The sequence below is a fragment of the Coptis chinensis genome, chromosome 4 (genome assembly GCF_015680905.1).
Source record: "Coptis chinensis isolate HL-2020 chromosome 4, ASM1568090v1, whole genome shotgun sequence".
NCBI classification, from domain to species: domain Eukaryota; kingdom Viridiplantae; phylum Streptophyta; class Magnoliopsida; order Ranunculales; family Ranunculaceae; genus Coptis; species Coptis chinensis.
The window spans coordinates 40,068,174-40,090,011 of NC_141459.1; the positions used below are offsets into that span (position 1 = coordinate 40,068,174).

At 36.9% G+C, this 21,838-nt stretch overlaps 3 long non-coding RNA genes and 1 pseudogene across 7 annotated transcripts; 2 read left to right on the forward strand and 2 right to left on the reverse strand.

Moving 5' to 3' along the window:
* Positions 1-2,100: 2,100 nt before the first annotated feature.
* LOC147503486 (uncharacterized) lies at positions 2,101-8,843 on the reverse strand. Of its 4 annotated transcripts, none has more exons than XR_015192742.1 (6): positions 8,797-8,843; positions 7,063-7,105; positions 6,647-6,806; positions 5,988-6,150; positions 3,297-5,903; positions 2,101-3,099 (listed from the first exon to the last, which is right to left on the reverse strand). It is a non-coding gene; the product is annotated as an uncharacterized LOC147503486 (long non-coding RNA). The 4 variants fall into 4 exon arrangements; XR_015192743.1 differs by having other exon boundaries at positions 3,297-3,607; positions 4,285-6,150; XR_015192740.1 differs by having other exon boundaries at positions 3,297-6,150.
* Positions 8,844-8,860: 17 nt separating this feature from the next.
* LOC147503487 (uncharacterized) lies at positions 8,861-9,565 on the reverse strand. Its single transcript, XR_015192744.1, has 3 exons — positions 9,434-9,565; positions 9,017-9,172; positions 8,861-8,899 (listed from the first exon to the last, which is right to left on the reverse strand). It is a non-coding gene; the product is annotated as an uncharacterized LOC147503487 (long non-coding RNA).
* A 1,057-nt stretch (positions 9,566-10,622) lies between these two features.
* On the forward strand, positions 10,623-12,356 carry LOC147503488 (snRNA-activating protein complex subunit pseudogene; annotated as a pseudogene).
* Positions 12,357-18,697: 6,341 nt separating this feature from the next.
* On the forward strand, positions 18,698-21,627 carry LOC147503489 (uncharacterized). Of its 2 annotated transcripts, XR_015192746.1 has the most exons (3): positions 18,698-19,304; positions 20,411-20,608; positions 21,376-21,627. It is a non-coding gene; the product is annotated as an uncharacterized LOC147503489 (long non-coding RNA). The 2 variants fall into 2 exon arrangements; XR_015192745.1 differs by lacking the exon at positions 21,376-21,627 and having other exon boundaries at positions 18,745-19,304; positions 20,411-20,965.
* The last annotated feature ends 211 nt before the right edge of the window (positions 21,628-21,838 follow it).

Below are 21,838 nucleotides of genomic sequence, written 5' to 3' on the forward strand. Positions count from 1 at the left end.
TATTTTATCCGAGCGCGCAGTCGCTTCTATACATGAAAACTAATATACAACTTTCTACATATGTCATACCAATATGGGAGGAGATATTACTCAAACTAAGTGATCATAAAACACAATAAATAAATAAATAAATAATAAAAATAACAATAAATAAATAAAATTGAAACACTAAAAGGAAAGAGAGACATAAGAACCATAAGTGATGATGAAACCAACCTGAGAATCGCAAGAGCGACAAATTGAATGGTTTCATGTTTTTGCTTTTGGCCGGGGAAAAAGAAGAAAGGAGAAAGAGAGGCGTGCACTATTTGCGTGGAATAATTCTCTTTAGTTTATGGATACCATGTAGGGCATACACACATACTTCAAATAAACTAACTAATGATCTTCTTTCTAAGTATTCATTCTCTCCACCAATCTTGACATAAACAGGTCACATTCCATAATGCCACCTATAGAAATTAGTGATATCTTTGTTGGAAAATAAATTTCTATCGATTTTATAGCAGTCAAATACATTTTACTACAATAGACATTTAACAACTTGTTTAAATTTACCATCAGTTGTATGAAGAGCAAAATTATGGAAAATAAAGGCATTTGGAGGGGGGGCTTTGGCCGTCTATTGGTGGTGGTCTCATCTCTTTCAAGTCCATAAAAATGATGAAACAAAAACAAAGTTATTCACCAAATGAAATGGAAGAAAGCAAACCTTGCCATAAAAGAAGGAGATCCGCAACCAAATGTGAACCTGCAAAAAATGGAAATTCCAACAACCAATAAGAATGGAAAAAGTTAGTACTGAATTTTAAGAATTGAAATATGAATTTATGCTCAATGTCCGCATGTCACCTCACCCAATCTATACAACAGGAATGGAAGTTAGTTTGGAATGATATACAATGATTTATGAGATCACGCACTGTTGCTTCCTAAGCATAACCGATTAACACATTTTCATTTATTTTGATTGTGATATGTTTGTAATAAAAGGACTTAAGTCACTCTAATTTAAAGCTTGTAGCTAGGTATCAGTAGTATCTCCAATATCAAAACCCTTGGTTTTCAGAAAATGGTATAACCATCATATCATTTGTCATTTACAATATGTTAAACGATGTACCTAAGCCGTATTACCCCAAAAGCATAACATGCTTGATTAAATTAGTCCTCTTTCATATCAATTATTTCTTTTTCACAAAGAAAAAGTGGTTACAACATAACCTAATACAGTCAAATCCGAAAAACATGAAAGAACGGGAGTAAAGAAAACTATAAAAGACTCTTGTATTAAGCATTGTTTTGGAAAAATAGTTACCTTGCTTGGATAAACATAGTTGATCCAACATTGATTGTTCTGTTCATATGACAAAGAAGATGATTAGTATCAAACCTGCTCCTTCATCCTGCAACCCAGAAACATTTAGAAAAAACAAAGGCGTCGGGAAAAAAAATTACATAATAAGCATGAAATTTTATATCAGATTATTAAACCTCAAATGGCATAAATGATTCTCACCTGTATAGAATTCACTGAAATTTTAATCGGAGAAATCTTTCTCCTTTCTACACGGATAAAAGCTTGAAGAAGTGGCTGAGGCAAACCTTGCAGTCAATAGGGTTTTGCTCGACTATTTCCATTGCTCAAAAGAAGCCGTCTATGCTCCTGATTTCCAAAGCAAAGTTCTTGTACGTAGGGCTTTGGTGGGGTTTTTTTTTCTTTGTTATTTCTTATTTCTTAATAAAATTAGAATTTGGGGAGGCCATAATAAATTAAAAATAAAAGAAGGAGAATTAAACAAATGTGGGGAGGTGTTTCTAATTATTTAGTCTTTATTTTTTTTAGGAGCCAATAATATTGCTCGGGTTGAAAAATAGAGCGATATGGTGAGGAGAGAGAATATACGCGAGCTTTTATATATACTAGCAAATTGTGCGTGCTATGCACGTTGATGATAAGGAATACATATATTGGAGGGTATGTGATAATGTTAAAAAAAAACCATTGAAGTGTATGTGATTATGGCTAACTTGTGAACTATCACAGCTATACGAATTGATAAGGACATTGTAATAACTAATAACAAAATATAACCTGGATATATAAAGTTTGTAAGAGATTTTGTTTACATTTACAGACTGAGTGACCACTGAAATAATTTTATAGTCTGTCACATGGCTCTAACAAAGGTTATGTCACTGATGCTTACACTTATATGTGAGGATATGAACAGGCATAATTTTCTGCTTCTTCACATCGAAGGCAACAGCAGACAGACGACCTTATGGAGGGATTTTTTAACCTTTTAACTGAATTTACCACATCTGGAAACTTTCCTGTATTTCGTTCACCATTCCGACTATATATCTCAACATAACCATCTTTCTGTATCTGAGCATGTTCATCGTCATACTTATATTCACATGTGAATTTTGTCCCGGCTTGGAACTTATTATCAAGAATCTGAGAGATTCCTTTAGTTGGTTTGGATAGTATAGATCCAATAAGGACACAAGGAGTAAACCTACATGACTCTGAGAGCTTCAACACACCACTTTCTAGAAGAGCAGGAATGATTCTATCAAAGTTAGGAAATTCTGAGCACACTTTCTTTACAATCTCTGCAACTTCTTCAGGAGAAGACTTAAAATGAAGTTGTGCAGGAGGTCGATTTTCAGAATAAACAGTTGCTTGCCCTAAAACAACTAAGACAGTTTGCTCCCCCTAAGTCGATTCCTAGCTTTGATAGAAGTAGACGAATTATATACTGTGGTCCACTCCACAATCCGTACCAGATTTAAGAAGTCTCTCAATATGGCTTCTTTTCTATACTTGACTATCTTTCCCAGATTCATTGGCAATGGTGGGAAATGTATTCAAAACTTTGACAACAATTAATGGAGCAGGCTTGTAATTGAATCACTCAAGCTGTGACGAACACCTTTCCTCGACAAAACCACCTAAATCGCAACATTTCTTGACTTTGATAAGAGAAGCCTTACGGATACCAAGCTCTTCTTTAATGTGCTTCTCTGAAATCTTGTAAGTTTTAGCTACTGCCTTGATAAGATCAGATTCACCGATGCCAAGCTCTACACCTGAAAAAAAAAAAAAAAAAAAAAAATCTTGTTACTAGAAAGGTAAACAACAGCTGTCAGATCATTCGGCGTGGTAGTAATGACAATCCGAAAAGCGTTACAAAGAATTTCAGTCATCTTCATTCGACTTGATTTATTTATTACCATATACCAAATCGAAAACCCAAGCAAGAAACAAAAAACAGCACTGATTCTACCTCATTCCAGAATGCAGCAGAATTAGTATCGAAATCTGCAAGATTTTTCTCTAACTGAATGATACCTTGTCCAATCTTTCCTGTTCAATATTGAGTGAATGAGGTTCATTTTAAGAAGGCCTTGGAGTGGTGGATTCTTTAGGTTTCTGGTTGTCTAACTTTGGTCTCTTGGATGATGGTGAATAAGTATGGGATGATGGTTGTTGCATGCTTGAGCTCGAGCAGCAGCCATGAGAACAACATTAGCTTTAGCAGAAGACATCGTAGCCTCAAGAGAAGTCACAATGCAAAGTAAAGGTGCCGATGCATACCTACAATGAAACCCACATGGACGGTTATGTTGCTATAGTGAAAAAAAAAATTCATGTTGTCCAAATGTCAAATTGCCTGTAATAGAGGTAGATCTCGTAAAATTATGTCTAATTTAATAGACTTTTACGCTAAAAATTATTAAAGCACTCAAAATCAAACAAAAGGGAAAAAATTGAAGACGATGATTTTGCGTGAAAAACAGCTACTTTCATAATCTGTTTTCACAAACAATTAAAATCCTATTTGAAAGCCATGTGAAAAGGTGGATAGATACAATCTATTGTCACATCATCCATATAAACTATCAAAACCACATTCATGTAAAACGGTTCACCCAAAACAGGAAAAAAAAATAGTAAAAATTGGTCCAACATCGACTACAGATCTACTGTGAATAAAGGATGGTAGCGTGTTTGTTTGAGAAAAAAATAAAATAAAAAACTGATTACCAAATACTTCCTTATATTCTCGGTCCTTTTACCTAACTACCTAAGTAAGTCAAATTTGATTGCACAATCTACTACAATACCAATTTTACAAAATACCTTTTTATCATTTTTTGTTTTACAAAATACCTCCAACCATATAGCAATTTGATGTGCATTCCATAGCTAGTTAATTCACATTAAAGTTGAATAAATAAACAAAATAAATGGCGCAGAGGAATAATGGTTACCTTAAGACTTGGAAGCAAGCAAAGATTTTGATTTCTTCAAGCCTAAATGTAGTTGGCATGTGATACTGCAGAAAAATAGGTGCTACTTGTGGCACGACCTATGTTTCCCATCAATATAAGTTGGTACATCTAACTGAGTTAAAAGCGCGACTTCACCCCATTAAAACTGAACCTTGGGTCCGAATAGCCCGAACCAGGAATGCCTTTACAATTCAAACCCCTTGCCCATATGAACCATTTCAATTCAGAGATGAGTTTGGCTGGCTTAGTCTCACATATAAATGTTACCGAAAACTGTGTGCACATAATTCTCCACACAATTTTGATTTCTAAAATTTTACATAAATAACGACAAATTTATATAATAGCCAAAAATTATTTTCTGATGGTAACCTCAATCTATAGTTACACTAAAGCCCACAAAAATATAAACAATACTTCATGTAATATAACTTTGGTTCTTTGTTCAAAAATATCAAGTTCATGTGTTGAGGCTCTTAACATATAGATGAAAATTAAACCACCCTCCAAACAAAAGATGCAAGTGAAAGGTGCAAGTGGTTAAGGGTGGAATTCGAGCTAAACAAGCCGAGCTTTACCATGCTCAAACTCGACTCGCTAATTACACGAGCTTTAAATTGAGCTCGAGCTCGGCTCATATAGTTAAATGAGCGAGCTCGAGCCGAGCTTAAATGAGCCAAGCCCGAGCCAAGCCTAAGCCGCTCGGTCATTTTACACTATAAATATTATATTTGAGCTAAACGAGCCGAGCTTCATCAAGCTCATTTGTTACACTAGTTTTAATTTGAGCTCGAGCTCGGCTCATATAGTAAACAAGCGAGCTCGAGCCGAGCTTAAACGAGCAAAGCCCAAGCCGAGCTCTGAGCCCTCGGCTCAAATTCCACCCTTACAAGTGGTCAAATACACTGTTCTAAAGTTTAAATGTATTGGTAAACCTAGTTTTCATTATTCCAATCATGGAAAAGTTGGAGAGAGAAATCATAGAAAAATTGGAAAGAGAAGGAGAAGAAGATACCCAGGATTCAAATCAGGCTATATATTTGAAACCACTTGAGAAATACATAAACTAATACCTTTTTACTTTAGCAGTGTCGAAGCCCTTACACATACCATCAAATATCAATCAATATGTGAATCATTAATCTTGTTCCTGATGCACATTAAAGTTTGAGTTTTGACCCGAATAAACTAAAATCCAAAATTGTTTCGACTCTGCAAAATAAGAAAATTTGCAAACAAACATGTGATAAAAGAGCAATTCATGACACTTGATTTTGTGGTAACTCATGTCAGAATCACAGTATATAACTTAGCTTAAAGAACAATCTGTCAGCAAACATCGGCAGATACCATAACACCTTCCGAAAACACAGGTATTCACCTTTATGTAACAAAAGGTCAATGCTTGGTACTATGCAAACATCGGCATTATGCTTAACATTTCAAAATACATAATAACATAGAAAAGTTATTAAATTACATCAGTCCATCTAAAAATACATAATAACATAGAAAAGTTGAATGGTCTACCTCTAGAACTCCAGTGTATTCATCCGTCCACGACCCTGTCATGCATAACCGCATAAGCCTTACTTCCTCTACATGACCAAAAGACATTAGTTTTGATGCAATTCCCGATTCTGATTTTGTTTACACAAATCTCATTAGCTTTTAAACCACACCTAATCAATAACTCGATCCTCCATCAAGAATTACTTGACCATAGAATATAACGAATTGTTCTCCCCACTCTTAAGCTTGTTCTCATGGTGATAATTGTCATTTCTTGGTTCTCTTTGCTTTGTACGTTGTCTAAGAAACTATGCTGACAAATTCTGTTTGAATCTTAAAAAGAAAAAAAAAATACTTCTTAGATGAATGAATGAACTTAGATGAATGAATGAACTTAGATGAATGAATGAACTACTTCCTTTTTTCAGGTAAACTATATATGTCTAAAATATTACATGATCATGCTTTTGTGTAAACAAAAAAAGACCAAGAGAGTGAAACTTTGATTACCCAAAATCGCGAAAAACAATAAGTTAGCAGTGAACAGTAATCTCATACACTAAACATTCGGTTGAACTGTCATATACCATTACTACCATAAAAAAAACAAAAGGGGAACAATAGCACACTTTTGGATAACTGAGAACCCCATGACCATTTACTTTATGGATAACCCAAATAAAAACTGTTAGAGCCATAGAAAATCATGGATAATCAATGTAAGTCATTTCAGCATTCGACACCAAAATAAAAAAAATTCAAAATTGACCCATTTCAGCATTACAGTCCACATTTCAAATAACAAATAACTCAAAACTAACATTCATACCACCCATTGCAGATCCAATCAACACCGCACATCAGCTTTATCTAACTCAATCATTACTTCATCTGTGATCCCACCATCCGCCAAGGCTTTCTTGCCAGCAATAAGCATATAAAGCATGATCTGTCGGCTCTCTTAGAGAGTTTTGGTGCTACCCATCCATCTGTTGAGAATAGGAGAGTTTGTGTCAGTACATCAACCAAATTACTTGCTATGATCTAAGGCTACTTGACACCAAATGCCCAGCTAAAGGAAAGATCAAGTTGCACAATTTGTTGTTTCAAAAAAAAACAAAAACCCATTTTAATAAGCCCTAAACTGGAAGTATATGCGAACAAAGACCTAAAAGGGAAGTAAGAGAAAGGCCGCGCACACACAGGCAGAACATTGATCTTAAAAATAAGGGAACACATATTTACCTCCCCAAATTTCATATCCAAAGAAGAGCTTGATAGAGATTCCCTGTCAAGAACCACATAGATGACTTGAGGATACTCAAAGAGGTGATAGACAGTTGTCAAACCTCTAATCTATTTTAATGTACCTAGAGTCGACACCTTTAATAAAAGTAGAGAAGATTCTGCATTTCCCATCAGTAGATGTTGTTGCAAGAAGTATCTAAAATATAATATACACATTTGAACATCAGAAAGAAATTGTTAATTCTCACGCACTTAGCTGAAATAGTTGCAAACTAAACTGCTCCACCACTCAAAAAAAAAAAAAAAGAAAAAAACATTGGGATGCAAATGCAATGGACATTGACTACTCAACGTCTTGACGAAATAATTCAATTTGCAACCAGGCCAAAAATTAAATACAAATGTGAAGCAAACATCAAGGCTTATTTATCAAAAGGATTGAAGCGACAGTTTGAAGAGGTGAAAGCCATAATTAACCAAAAACTACCTAAACATTGGCAAAGTTGAATTAAAAAGACACGACTAAGAACTTCATCACTCTCTTGTTTCTCTTTTAATCCAATAAAGAAAAAAGATACATGGGTGTAGGTGCACACTGAACAATAGAACCAATCTGTCGAGCCGTTTTCTTTTCACCATCTGTATGTCTCTCAATCCAACGCCCAAGGTCGTCTATTCCTCAAAGTCACCAATAGCATAGAGCTTTGCGACAGCTTTTGTGAACTTGTGCTTTATATCTGGTCCACAAGTATGAATTAACATGATCTATAATTACTGGATAGTTGCTTCCACCCTATAACACAATGAAACCAGTCTGCACTACTCCCTTGACCATCCCAACAAAGAGCCTTGGCCACAATACTCTTAAAAGTAGATAATAGGTCGTGCTATCTAATACCAAGGGACTTCAACAACATCTTAACCTCCCGAGCAGGGTTTACAAAAACGAACAGAGACTTAGGCCTCGAGGCACACCTTAAGCCATTTGGGGATTTAGCTCTTTCAGGCTTAAGCCTCACGTGTTTTTTTTGTACTCCCATTTCAATTGGTTTTTTACGACTTAGCCCCTCATAAAATATTCAAATATCCCTATGAGTCGTGTTTTCAGTATTAACACCTCAATCTATTAGAAATCACAAACTTTCATCATCAAACCACATTTTTTCCTGTTCTCTTTGTTCTTATATTGTTTATTGAGGCTTAAGCCTCGAACCTTTTTTTCTGAAACACTGTTCCTGAATGAAACTTGATGCACAACTGTCACAACAACCAAATTAGACAGTGACTAATAACAGCCATTGTTGGTTTGTCCACAACTATTACACATTGCATCAGTTCCAAACTATCTAATTTCTCTTCTTCCGAGCCTGAACAACATAACGAGTTTAACTTTGCTCTTGAAGAAATGGAGAATTAAAAGCTCCCAGAAGAGGCTAACCAGAAAACGATTTAAGGACTATAGCATGATTAGTAAGCTAGAGTAATATCATATAATTTAACTACAGATAAGTCACCCATTAAAACCAAACATTCATAATCATAATCATCATAATCAAATTAAAAATCAAACTCCAAAAAAAATTAAAAAAAAAAAATCATGATTTCATGGTCACAAAGGCATAATTGGACTGTTCTTTATCGTTGAAGTACTGTACTATCAAAGGTAAAAAATTCTCATGTACCTATATTCAATTATGATGATCCTTAAAGCATAACAATAGCAATATTTACCATTGAAGTAATGTACTCTTGAAATGACTCATGGTACTTGTCGTCAAAGTCGCATGGCGTAGTCAGTCATGAGGAGGTTTCTGAGTGCACATTATAAATAGTCCTGTTTACAAACAAAACAAAACAAAACAAAATCATGAATCCAACAAAAACAATAACATCAAAACTGCAAATGCACCTAAACAAACATAATCAACTAAAAACGAATCAAACTACATACGTGTATAGCATCATATAGTCCTCTGAATTGAATTGTGGCTCAGGCAATCCTTCTAATATATTCTTCAACTTAGTAATCCCCTTCTGCATAAACTCCCATCCTTGCTTTAAGTCAATCGCTTCCTTTCATGCATCGCCATATTTCCTCAATCAATTTCTACAAATTACACCCAAAATCATCAAATTCTCATCAAAATAAACAAAATTTCACTAACAAACATTGCATCCTTAATCAATCCAATCAAAAATGAAATAAATTTCTCATCTTTACACTACAATACACAAATTAACAAAACCCCAAACCTTAAATTGAATCGATTACATAGAATTGATCAAATTAGTAAGAAATACATACTAAAAAATCAATGATTAGTAACTAAACGAACGTGAATTAAAGTAATCGCAATAGAATTAGTACTCAGGAGAGCTGACTCATGGAGATTTAGAATCTGTCTCTATTGATGCTTCAGAAGTTCTTGCCTCTGATTCCTCATTTGAATAACCGGCACCGAAAGACAAATGTTAGTGTTAAGAATTAGCAATTACTCCCGTGGGGAAGTGTCGGGACAACTTGCCCTTTTCATGATTCTTGGTTCAATATGTGTAAATTATGCTAGATACTTACGTTGACAGAAAGGTAACCCAGATGAGTTCCACACAGTCAACCCATAGAAGCCTCTGTTCTAATGGGATTACACCAAAGGTAATCAGGTGAGCAAACGGCCATATCTTCCAACATGCCTGTTAGTCAAATGTCCACAAACTTATTACCATGAATATATAACTATATACATATAAGCTATTTTAGCAGACCTTCATCTAACCAAACAAAATTGCAAAGTAGGTAAATAGAGAAGCAAAACTTTTATGTTTCCTGATATAGTGTATGTGACTAAGAATTTGATAGGTCGAGCTGCAAACAAATAGCATATAGTTTTATCGAGTTTTTTTTACCTCCATTGAATGGCTCTTTGATTGAATGGCTGGACCGAATTTGTTGTAATGAGAGAACTCAATATGAAGAGAAAGAGAGAATGACGGAGAAAATATATATATATATATATATATATATATATATATATATATATATATATATATATATATATATATATATTTTTTAGAAGTGGGAGATGCAGAGTGGGAGTGGGGATGGAGAGGGAGACGGAAGGGGAAAAGGGAGAAAGATTGTCTGTTACCTAGCCCATTGAAATTCGGTATAAATGGTAATAAATTCGGCAATTAATGTGAAGCATTAGTCGCGAACAATTGATTAGCGGCGTATAGTTGATTTCTGACTTGAATTTATACATATGTCCTTAAAGGTACTATATCATTTTAAGGGTATAAATGGTAGTAAATTTTGAAATGACAAAATAGTCCTTCTTAAAGACATTGAATAATTTGTTTGAATATTTTATCAAGGGTATTTAGTGGGAGAAAAAAGGCTGGTCGAATTTAAATGTCCATATTAATTATGGTGTACTCTACTAATTGAGATAGATAAATAGATAGATAGATGTTTCGGGTTTGGTTCTTTTTTTGCTCCACGGGTTGGAAAAACCAAAAAAGTAGCCCCAAAGTCTCCAATTTGTTAACCTGGCCCAGGGGTACCGCCATAAACCGCTCTAAATTCTTTGTGTTCTCCCACAAATAAATAAGAGAGTCGGATTATTAAACTTTAGAATTTGTGATAGGAGATGGAGGATGGTGTAGTTGAATATCAAGTACCACGGGGAGGACCAATTTACCATCCTGACCTCGTTAGTCCACTAACTCGTACATCCGAATTCGAAACCTCAGTCATCATAGAATTACAAAATTTATTTTCACAACTCCAAACAAACAACGATCATCAGGACGAGGATATTTCAGTCAATGAACTCAAGATTCTCTCAGAAGAAGATCTAGTCGAAATAGCTTCAAAAGATGCATTACAAATTGATTCACAAATTCATACATCTTTACAAACAACAACAGTTGAGGAGAATAAGAAGTCAAAGAAAAGAAAGAAGGGTATGAAAAGAGGGAGACAATTTGATAGGGATACACATGCTGCTGAACTAGAGAATCCTAGTTTTGTTGGAAAGATAGAGGAAGTAGCTAAGATAAAGGAGAAACAAGATGAAGATAGAGTGGCAGTGAAGTTACATTCGTTTAGTGGTGGTGGTGGAAAGGGGAATGAGGTGTCAGTTCCTTTAGTAGAGAACATTGGGAAGATGACATCACTTAAATTTATAACGTCTTCTATGAAGATTAGAAAGTTGTCCAGTGTAAGAGGACATATTCCTATTCCTTATCCTAAAGTCATTCTTTGTGTTGAAGTGTATAAGATGTCGAAAATATGGGTAAAGACTCAGGAGTTTTTAGTACTTGCCAGTCAAATGTTAAGTGAGTTGAGAGATCAGATATATTGTTTGACTGATCATTTGATGCAGAAAGTGGGGGAGCATGACCCTTCCGGTTATTTTCTTATAGAAGATGTTTTTGTAATGATAAGAGAGATCCTTTTGCTATAGATTATAGTGATCCGATATTTGAGTGGCTTAAGAAATCTAAAGACGAGGCGTGTGAGAAATGGGAGGGCATACTATCGGGTGAATTGCAACAGAAGCAAAGGGCATTATTAGGCCACGCGACCACTCCCCACTTACCTCAGTTCAAAGCTGTTGACATGCATAAGATTCGATTTTGTGACTTGTGGGTTTGAGTTGGCGCTGGGTATTTGTATTGCCATCAAGGAGATTGCAAGCATATTATTGTGAATAGAGACATGAGATTGATTCACCCTGAGGATGTGCAGAACCGGGCAACCTATCCGGTACTTACATTTCAACACAAAAACCGTTTCCGAAAATGCTCTGTTTGTAAGGTCTATCGAGCTACGAAGGTAACAGTTGGTGATAAGTGGGCTCAGGAAAATCCCTGTTACTTTTGTGACAATTGCTATTACCTGTTGCACTACACAGAAGATGGATCCCTTTTATATCATGAGTTCACAGTCTATGATTATCACCATGAATAATTGTCATTGCTACAATATCGACCCTGACAAGAAAGAAGAAAGAAACTGTTCCTGCCTACCCAGTTCATGTTCGAGTACATTTTTTCTTATCAACAATCTCAAACTTAGGCACAAATGTCTCACAGTAGTGATGCGGCTCTACTTTTCTGTTGAAGTCTTTCTTTACAAAATCTTAGGGCCTTGTCAATGGTCTACAGAAGTTCTGCATTCATTTAAGGTGATTTCAGCTCGACAAATGATAGTGTTGTCTTCACATTTTGCTTTTGTTATAAAAAACATTTTCTACAAATTCTGAGCAACTCAAACACTCTTGACAACTTTTCATCACAAAACTGCATCCATTTATTATATGTTTCTCCGCATACCATAGACATTGTATAATCAAAAGTTTCAAAAATAGCCCTTGACTGTTCTTTCGAGTTAGGAACTTAAGATCAGAAAGTCATTTGGATATTGATTGTGTTAGTGAGTCACCAGAGTAATACTAGTAATACTTGGTGCATCAGATTTCAATGGTAAGTAATATAGAGACCTGCTCCTCGAACTTTATACTAGTGATACATTGGCAAGTTGTTTCATGTAATACTTCTCTGTTACTAAAATCATATTCAATGGTTTTCTTTGAACTTCAATACTTCTCGACCTAAATTTGATAGTTTGGCCTAAAATATAAATAATTGGACTTACCAACTCCAGTAACTCTGACCGTAACAAAAAAGATAACTCAATTACCTTTTTCCACCATTGCTTTTGTAAATATTAAACTACAGTCATTGGAAGAGCCATAGTATAAAATATTGGGATATGAGTATTTATCGATACTCAATTTCTTGATATGTATCATGGACATATCCTCCTCTTTGGAGATATTTTATATTGTTTCATATGCAAATATTGTGGATATATCCAAATATTGACAAATGTCGTGGATATTGTGGATATTTCTTGATATATCATGATATATAATTTATATTTATTTGAAATATAATAGTAAATATTAAATAAAATTGTTATCTACACAAAATATCTCCAAATATTACTAATATCGTAAATATCATCAAAATATTGTCGATATTTGTAGTCTTGTATATCTCTAAACATATCACAATATTTATGTATCTTTTGTTGAAATTTCGATAGATATCGCAATATTTTGTATTATGGGAAGAGCTATTAGTTTTCTTTCTAGAAGTTCGTTTCAGTTAAAACTTGTAGTAGTCTTACAGAGAACCTGTGACAACTTTATATGGTGGAGGTTATGGTAGGATTCTATGTTAGATTTCACTCCCTAATTTTCTTTCCGGCTGTAATCTTCAATTCATAAATCTTTAGATGTTAGGTCACTTTGGTTCCACAGAGATTGCGGCTGCTGACTTTTCTTTATCCATTTTTTTTATGCACAAAGCTACAATCAGGAATTCCATGAAATTTCAGTTTTTTAGGGTACCGATATTTTTTTCCCCGAACGGCATTTTGTACTGTGATACCATATATGACATTTTTCTTTATCGTTGTTATTTTGGGCAGGGGGGGGGGGGACGACAGCGATGACATCCTCATTACATCTTTATGAGTGAACAAGATGGAAAGACTATTTGTGTTTACGCTGCTTCTCATCTTAAAATGAAAAGTTGTTTGCTGCTTATCCTTTTACGATTGGGAAAATGTTATTAGCTACATAATCAAATGTTGCAGTGCAATTGTAATTAATTTCACTTTCTAAAGAATTCGGGATCCGTCAAATTGTAATTGTATATCTCCTAAGTTAAGCTAATAGTGTATTCTTGATGTATGAAGTAAGTGTTTGTTAGCTTGCAAACAATCAATAATCGTTCTTTAACCAAGAAACAATGAATAAAAATTGATAAAATTCAAGAATATCTTATTACAAACCTCAATAGCCCTTAAATAGGTGTTTAAACCCTAAAGATCAAGACTGTGGTGATCCTAAAGTTCACCGACTAAAACCTACAGAAAACAGAAAACCTGACTACAAATAACCCGAGCGCGTGCGCGCCTGACATAAAGCTAAGCTAAGGGCGTGCGCGCCTTCAACTAAAAAGGTCTGAATTCAAAAAGCCTAGAAGGCGTGCACCCCTGTCAGAAGGCTACACCAAGGGCATGCGCGCCTTCAACTAAAAACAACCAAACTACTAAACCACCGAGACATTACCATGTGCATCCATATATGTATATGCAATATCCTGTACTGCATCATTCCCCCATGTATGGAAGGAATTCGTCGCCAAATTTGAGTCATCATCATCGGAGGAGTCACCAAAGTAAGGAAGGAGATGCTTCACGTTGAAAACATTAGAAGTGCAAATATGATTGAGTAATCGGAGACGATAAGCATTCGGATTAATCTTCTCAATCACTTCCACATGACCGATCTTCCGAGGGTCCAGCTTGTTGTAAGAACCCACAAGAAATCGCTCCTTAGTGAGAACCGCCCAAATGAACTCGCCAACCTCGAACTCCACGGAACGGCGATGCCTATCAGCAGCAACCTTATACTTGACATTAGATTCTAAGAAATTTGTGCGAACAGCAGCATGAATATCATGGAGATGTTGAACAATGTCAGAGGCAGTAGGCTGAACAGGCCTTAAACCAGAGATGGGAGCAAGATCGGCAACAACTCGAGGGTTAAAACCATAAAGAACTTGGAATGGATTGTACCCAGAGCTGCGATTAACCGAACGGTTAAAAGCAAATTCGGCTTGCGCAAGAAACGAATCCCACTACTTCACCTTAGTGCCAACCAAACTACGCAGTAAATTACCCAAAGAACGATTAACCACTTCGGTCTGTCCATCAGTCTGAGGGTGATAAGCACTACTAAACTCCAAATCGGTATGCAACATTTTCCACAATGAACGCTAAAAGTGACTCAAAAACCAAGTATCTCTGTCAGAAACAATGGAGTCATGCAAACCATGCAAGCGATAGATATCACAGAAAAATAATTGAGCAACATTAACAGCATCTGTAGTCTTCTTGCAAGCAATAAAGTGAGCCATCTTTGAGAATCTGTCAACCACCATAAAGATGGAATCGAAACCCGTTGAGTACGAGGGAGACCAAGAACAAAATCCATACTAATAGCACACCAGGGACGGTTTGGCAGTAATGGCATATACAACCCTGTGTTCGTAGCGTGCCCCTTAGAGACCTGGCAAATCTGGCAATGCGCAACAAACTTTTGAACATCCTTGCTTAAACCTGGGCAAAAGTATGAATTAGAGACCATCATCAGGGTCTTGTCACGGCCAAAATGCCCCTCACAATGCAAATCATGAAGAAGATGGAGACGAAGGCTACAATCGAGAATACAGAGGCGACGACCCTTAAATAAATACCCGTCCTATAAAGAAAACTCCGATAACTGACCCTCCTGTATAGCAACTTATATAGGAACAAAATAGGGATCACTCTGGTAGAGTTCAAGGAATGAATCAAAACCCAACACCGTGGTGCGTAAGGACACTAAAAGAAAAGGGCGCCAACTCAGGGCATCAGCCGCATGATTCTGTACGCCAGACTTGTGACGCAAAATAATAGTAAAGTCCTGGAGATAACTAGACCACCCCACTATTGGGGCACTAACATTATCCTGATTTCCAATATGTTTCAGGGCCTCATGGTCAAAATACAAAACAAACTCCGAGTGAATCAGGTAGTGACGCCAATGCTTAAGGGTCTCCACAACGGCATAGAACTCCAACTCATAAGCACTGTAATTCTGTTTTGCCCCATTGAGTTTCTCACTAAAATAAGTAACAGGATGAGTACCCTGGCTAAGAACAACGCCAATACCAACTTTAGAAGCATCAGTAGATACTTCAAAAGGAGACGAAAAGTTCGACAATTTAAGGATTGGTGCCAAAATTAACTTGGTTTTGAGCACTTGAAAACTCTCCTCCGCAGCCTGAGACCAAAAGAATTTTTCACTACGCAAACAATCAATAATAGGTGCAATAATAGTACTAAAGTAAGGAACAAAGCGGCGGTAAAAAGAAGCAAAACCATGAAAACTGCGTGCTTCAGTGAGGGTTGTCGGGCTAGGCCAAGATCGAACGGCCTTCACTTTAGAATTGTTAACAGAAATTCCTTCTTTCAATACCACATAACCCAGAAATAAAACTGAGTCAGTACAGAACACACACTTAGGAACCGTAGCAAAAAGTTGAGCTTGACGTAAAATAGACAATACATTCCGGAGATCCTGGAGGTGAGATTGGATGTCTTTGCTATAAATCAAAATGTCGTCAAAATACACCACCACGCACTTGCCCAAGAACGGCTTCAGGACCTGGTTCATGACACGCATAAAGGTGCTAGGAGCATTAGAGAGGCCGAATGGCATAACTAGCCACTCATCACCAATACGAATACGGATCTGATAATAGCCATACTTCAAGTCAAGCTTTGTGAAAACGGTAGCACCATGTAACTGATCAAGGAGGTTGTCTAACCGAGGAATAGGGAAATGGGACTTCATAGTGATCTTGTTAATAGCCCAGCTGTCGACACACATACGCCAAGTACCATATTTCTTCAGAACTAATAAAGCGGGCACAGCACAAGGACTGAGACTTTCTCGAATAAATCCCTTAGCAAGCAAATCAGTGACTTGTCTCTGTAATTCAGCATACTCTTTTGGACTTATTCGATAGTGCGTACGATTTGGAATTTTGGAACCAGGGACCAAATCAATTTGGTGTTGGATATCCCGCATAGGCGGCAACCCATCAGGCAAGTCATCGGGGAAAAGATCAGAGAATTCCTTTACAAACCCTGTACGTATTCTGGGGCGGTGGCATTTAAGGAATGTGGCTCACACATCAAAATAAACACACGATCTGCGGCTAGTAATTCAGTCTCAAAACTACGCATAGCTAAACAAGACGGCTTCGGTGTTGGAGGAGTAATCGGGGCTAGCTCTCTACTGGACATGAGTATGATCTTAATACCGCTGAACATGAAGCTATAGGTGTTGCGCCAACCATCATGGGATACCCGGCAGTGAAACTGCCAGGGTCGACCCAATAATAAATGGCAGGCATCCATAGAGACGACGTCACACCATACTTTATCGGAGTACTTATAACCAATGGAAAAATCCACCAAGCAGCGTTTAGATACAATAACCTCGATCAGTTCCCTTCTTTAGCCAGGACAAGGAATAAGGAGCTGGGTGTTTCTCCGTCGGAAAATTAAGCTTACGTTGCCTCAGAAGAAATAACATTCTCACAACTGCCAGAGTCAATAACCAATTTACAAACTTTCCCCTGAATGGTGTAGGTGGACTGGAAAATATAATTGCTGAGCCACCCATCACCCTTAGTGTCCTTCGGAGCAAAACACAGGCGCCTAACAACTAGAAGGTCCCCCCCCTGTCACCTTGAACAATCTCCTCAGGCACGTCATCAGGGCCAACATCAATAATAGGTGCGCCTAAAATATCACCCACATGGTAGTCATCAATATCTTCATTTTCAACAAACAAAATCTTACCCGGAGCTGGCGGTTTAGAACACCGGTTAGCATAAAGCCCGACCTCGCCACAACGAAAACACTTAACTGAAGTAGGGCTGCGACCAAGAACCTCTTGTACAACTGGTGGTTTAGAAATAGGTGTAGTAGGAGGGTGGTAGGAAGTAATATTACCCCTTCGGTTCAGTTGCTTCTCTAAGGTCAAACCGCGCTAATGCGCTTCGGAGATAGTAACGACATCAAACAAGTTAAGTGCATCCTGAAGGTTATTTCGGACACCCCCAATATAACATGCTACCAGTTGATCACTAGATTCAGTAAGGTTTACCTGAGCCAAAAGTTGATAAAACTCTTTGGTATATTCATCAACCGTTTTCGAACCCTGACGTAAGTTCTGGAGATGCTGATATAGCTCTCGAGTATAATTAAAGGGTAAAAAATCTGCATGGAGATGTTTCTTAAGCTTTTCCCACGCAACAAGTTTAGGTTTACCTTTTCTATAGCGGGAAACTTTCAACTGTTGCCACCAAGCCATAGCACGACCCCGAAACTTGAAAGCCACCAGTGCAACCCGCTTGTCTGCTGGAACTTCTTTGAAATCCATGACCTCCTCCACTGTACCAATTCAATCAATTAGTTCATCTAGAAATAAACCCCCATGAAATTTGGGCAAATTGATTTTTAACCCAGATTCCCAACGTTTGTTCTCCCATGGCGGTGGAACAAGCAGAAAAGTTTCATCTTCTGCTAAGTCGACAAAGGGATTAGCGTCCTCTACCTCAAAATCGTCCTCCACCAGCTGTGGTTCACGATTTTGTGGTTGTTCGGTCGGCCGTGGACCTGGCGGGTTAGCGTTGCTACCTGCCTTGAGAGTTCGGCCATGCAATCGCGTTCATATACATCTTCCAGAGTTGCTTCTCACTGTCCTCTACCACGCCCTTTTCCTGCTAGACGAGGCATGTCCAGTTCGTTGCTGATTCTGATACCAACTGATGTATGAAGTAAGTGTTTGTTAGCTCGCAAACAATCAAGAATCGTTATTTAACCAAGAAACGATGAATAAAAATTGATAAAATTCAAGAATGTCTTATTACAAACCTCAACAGCCCTTAAATAGGCGTTTAAACCCTAAAGATCATGACTGTGGTGATCCTAAAGTTCACCGACTAAAACCTACATAAAATAGAAAACCTGACTACAAATAACTCAGAGCGCGTGCACGCCTTCAACTAAAAATGCCTGAATTCAAAAAGCCCAGAGGGTGTGCGCCCCTGTAAGAACTCAGAAGGCTACACCAAGGGCGCGCGCCTTCAACTAAAAACAGCCAAACTATTAAACCACCGAGACATCACCATGTGCATCCATATATGTATCTGCAAGATCCTGTACTACATCAATTCTTCTCTTTGTTCTTTAAGGATCTCTTCTCTCTCGTTCTCTACTTAGTAATTTATTCGTTGTTTTTTATTTCAAAATCATTGCACTTCTCTTGATGCGCCGGATAATGACTCAGTTATTACCGTAAGACATTTTTGTCCCTTGTGTCATTTTCTTCAAAAATCATGGGTGGTTTGGGTTGTTCCCTGCTTCGTGAAGGAGTTATTAGAGGCATGGATCTTGAGGTCTCATTCTTCCCAAGGATGTAAGTTATGGAATATTACTCCAACTGTATTTGCGTATAAAAGGAAGTTAAATAGTCAGTCAAACAAAGCAGGCAGCCATATAATTAGTTAGTCACTCGTCACTCCCTCCTCGTAATCTCTACAAGGTAACAAAAACATTGCTATCAATATTTCTAAATTTTTTTCTTTAACATTTTTTTTCTTTATTATATGTTTGCTGTTGTCGTATAATTAGATAAAATAGATGTTGGATTGTTGATTAATGTTATTATAAGCAATTTTATTGTTGTTCAAGATATAAAATGTAGCAATTCTTTGAGACCATCATGGATTGTTAATTCTTGTGGGTTTTGTTGATCTTTTTTGGAGTTCTAGTCTCGTTTCGGTTGTGTATGACTGATATCTAAAATTTGAGAATTGCACATTTCTTGGATAATAAGATTTTACAGCAATTAAGTTTTTTTTATTCAAAGAAAACGTCGATCACACACGCCTGCTTTTAGTGTGTTTGGTTGAAAATTAATGATTGTATCACTAGCGTCTGGTTGATATCTTTTTAAGTTCTATTTGGTTTGGCCGTCTTTGATTGGTTTTGATGAAATGTGAAAAATGAAAAAAAAATAAAAAGTGGAAAGTGGAATTTTCAAGAAATATCCTTTTTTCAAGAACTTATTAATTACACAAACCAAATGTAATGTGTTCAATGAAATGTTGGACGTTATTTTTTGTTTGCATTTTCTCGACTGCTTGAATCCTGCTAGATAATAACATTGTTACCATAGCTTACAGTAACTACTAACTAGCATACTGCATGGCAGTGGGGGAGGAGCGGAGCTGCGGAGGAGGGAGAGAGTTGGGTGATGCGGGGGGGGGAGAGAGAGAGGTGGGCGAAGGAGAAAGGTATTTGGGCGAAAAAAAAATAAGAGAGAAAATGAGGACAGACAGACAGAAACCAACCAAGTTGGTTTTCGTCTAGCATAGCCCCCCTTCTCCCAAAATCGTTCGCTTCGCTCACTCGACTAGCAGCTCAAATTATCATTACAACAACTATGATACCCTGACATAATTTCTTTCAAACCAATGGTGTTCTACGCTCAGTTGCTCATTAGTGTACCCTTATATGCATAGATGACTTTTGTATACATGACATATGAATATATGATGGGTTTGTTTAATCTGATAAATTACTGTAAGTGCATTTCTTTTCTTTGTCACTTCGTGATTTACTGTAACTTTTGAACTTTACAAGCAGGTGCTAGGTTCTCATTTAAGATGGGTGTCGCAATGTGTTCTTCAGAATCTGCTGTCTCTTCCCCAGTCTATAATGGTGTTAACTCGTCTGATCAGGAGGTTGTGCTTTCATTAGAAAGAATCATAGACGGAGCTGCTCTCCCAGCTGACGTAATTACAGACGTGAACCCATACAATTTGACTCCTTGGGAGTTACTTGGTTAGTGATTGATACTCATTTTGCTTGCCTTATAGGCTTATATATAATTCAGAGACTTCCGAAAAGAGGAGTCCAGAAATGATGAGCGGAAGAAAAGGCCTCACTGGCTACAGGAGAGTCTGAATTTGTCCTTTGATCTATAGATCAATATCTCACATTTAGACACATTGTACTTAAGGGATAGTTAGGCGATCAATCATTTGTTGCTAGTTATCTGATGTTCTTGCTGTGATTGCCCGTGTTTTTTCAGAATAAAAAATGTGTTTGTCTAGCTAGGTTATTCGTCAACTTTATTCATAGAAATGAAGATATCTGGAAACTTTAATAGTTTTGGAATGCCAAATTGTTTCTTTACAATGGAGATGTGTTTTCATCTCTTTTATAGGGCTGACTTGATTATTGTTTCACTAATTTAACTTAAGCAAAAAAACTGTGTAGTTTTTGCTTTAGGTTTAGAAGTTACATCTCTGTGGCTTATGTCAATCTACACGCCGTTCAACAGCATAGCTAAAAAATTGAAATTCGTGTCTCTTAGATTTCATTGTACACTCCATGTACATTTATTGATCATCAACCACTTTAGATTTCCTTAGAGCAGTTCAATGTTATATCGTTCCTTTACTATTTTATGGATGTCATTTGCTGTGCAGATGGAATTTGGTACTTTTCCAATTTGGAAGAACCAAAATCTACTAAGTTCCTGTGTGGTGTGCTATATACGTATGTATGCTGTCTGACATGACTCCCTTGACTAATATTTGCTACAGTTGCAGTTTTATGTGTTGGACCTAAAGACAGAACCAACTGATGTAGCCCAATGAAGGTCTCCTGTAGTTTGTATTCCTTCAGATGTTGGCTGAGAGATGTGATTCTACCTCTGGTCTCTGGATTATCAACAGATACTTTCACCCACGTTTTAGTCATTAGTGGAAATATAAACAGTTGTTAAGTGGGCGTACATGAATATCTAGAAGGAAAATAGTGAATACAAAACTATATACGTGGATTTTTTATGCATCTGTTAAGGTTTAGAATGTCGTTCTAGAGTATCTGTGTATTTTGGTATCAACAAACCACTTCAGTCCTTGGCGCTTAGGACCGGTCGGCCCTAAGCGGCTTAGGACCACACAACGGACAAATATATGGGTGCAGCAAAACAAACAATCAAAATGATTATAACACGCATATACATCTGTAACTGCCAACAAGCTTCGTCTAACCCTGGGAAAC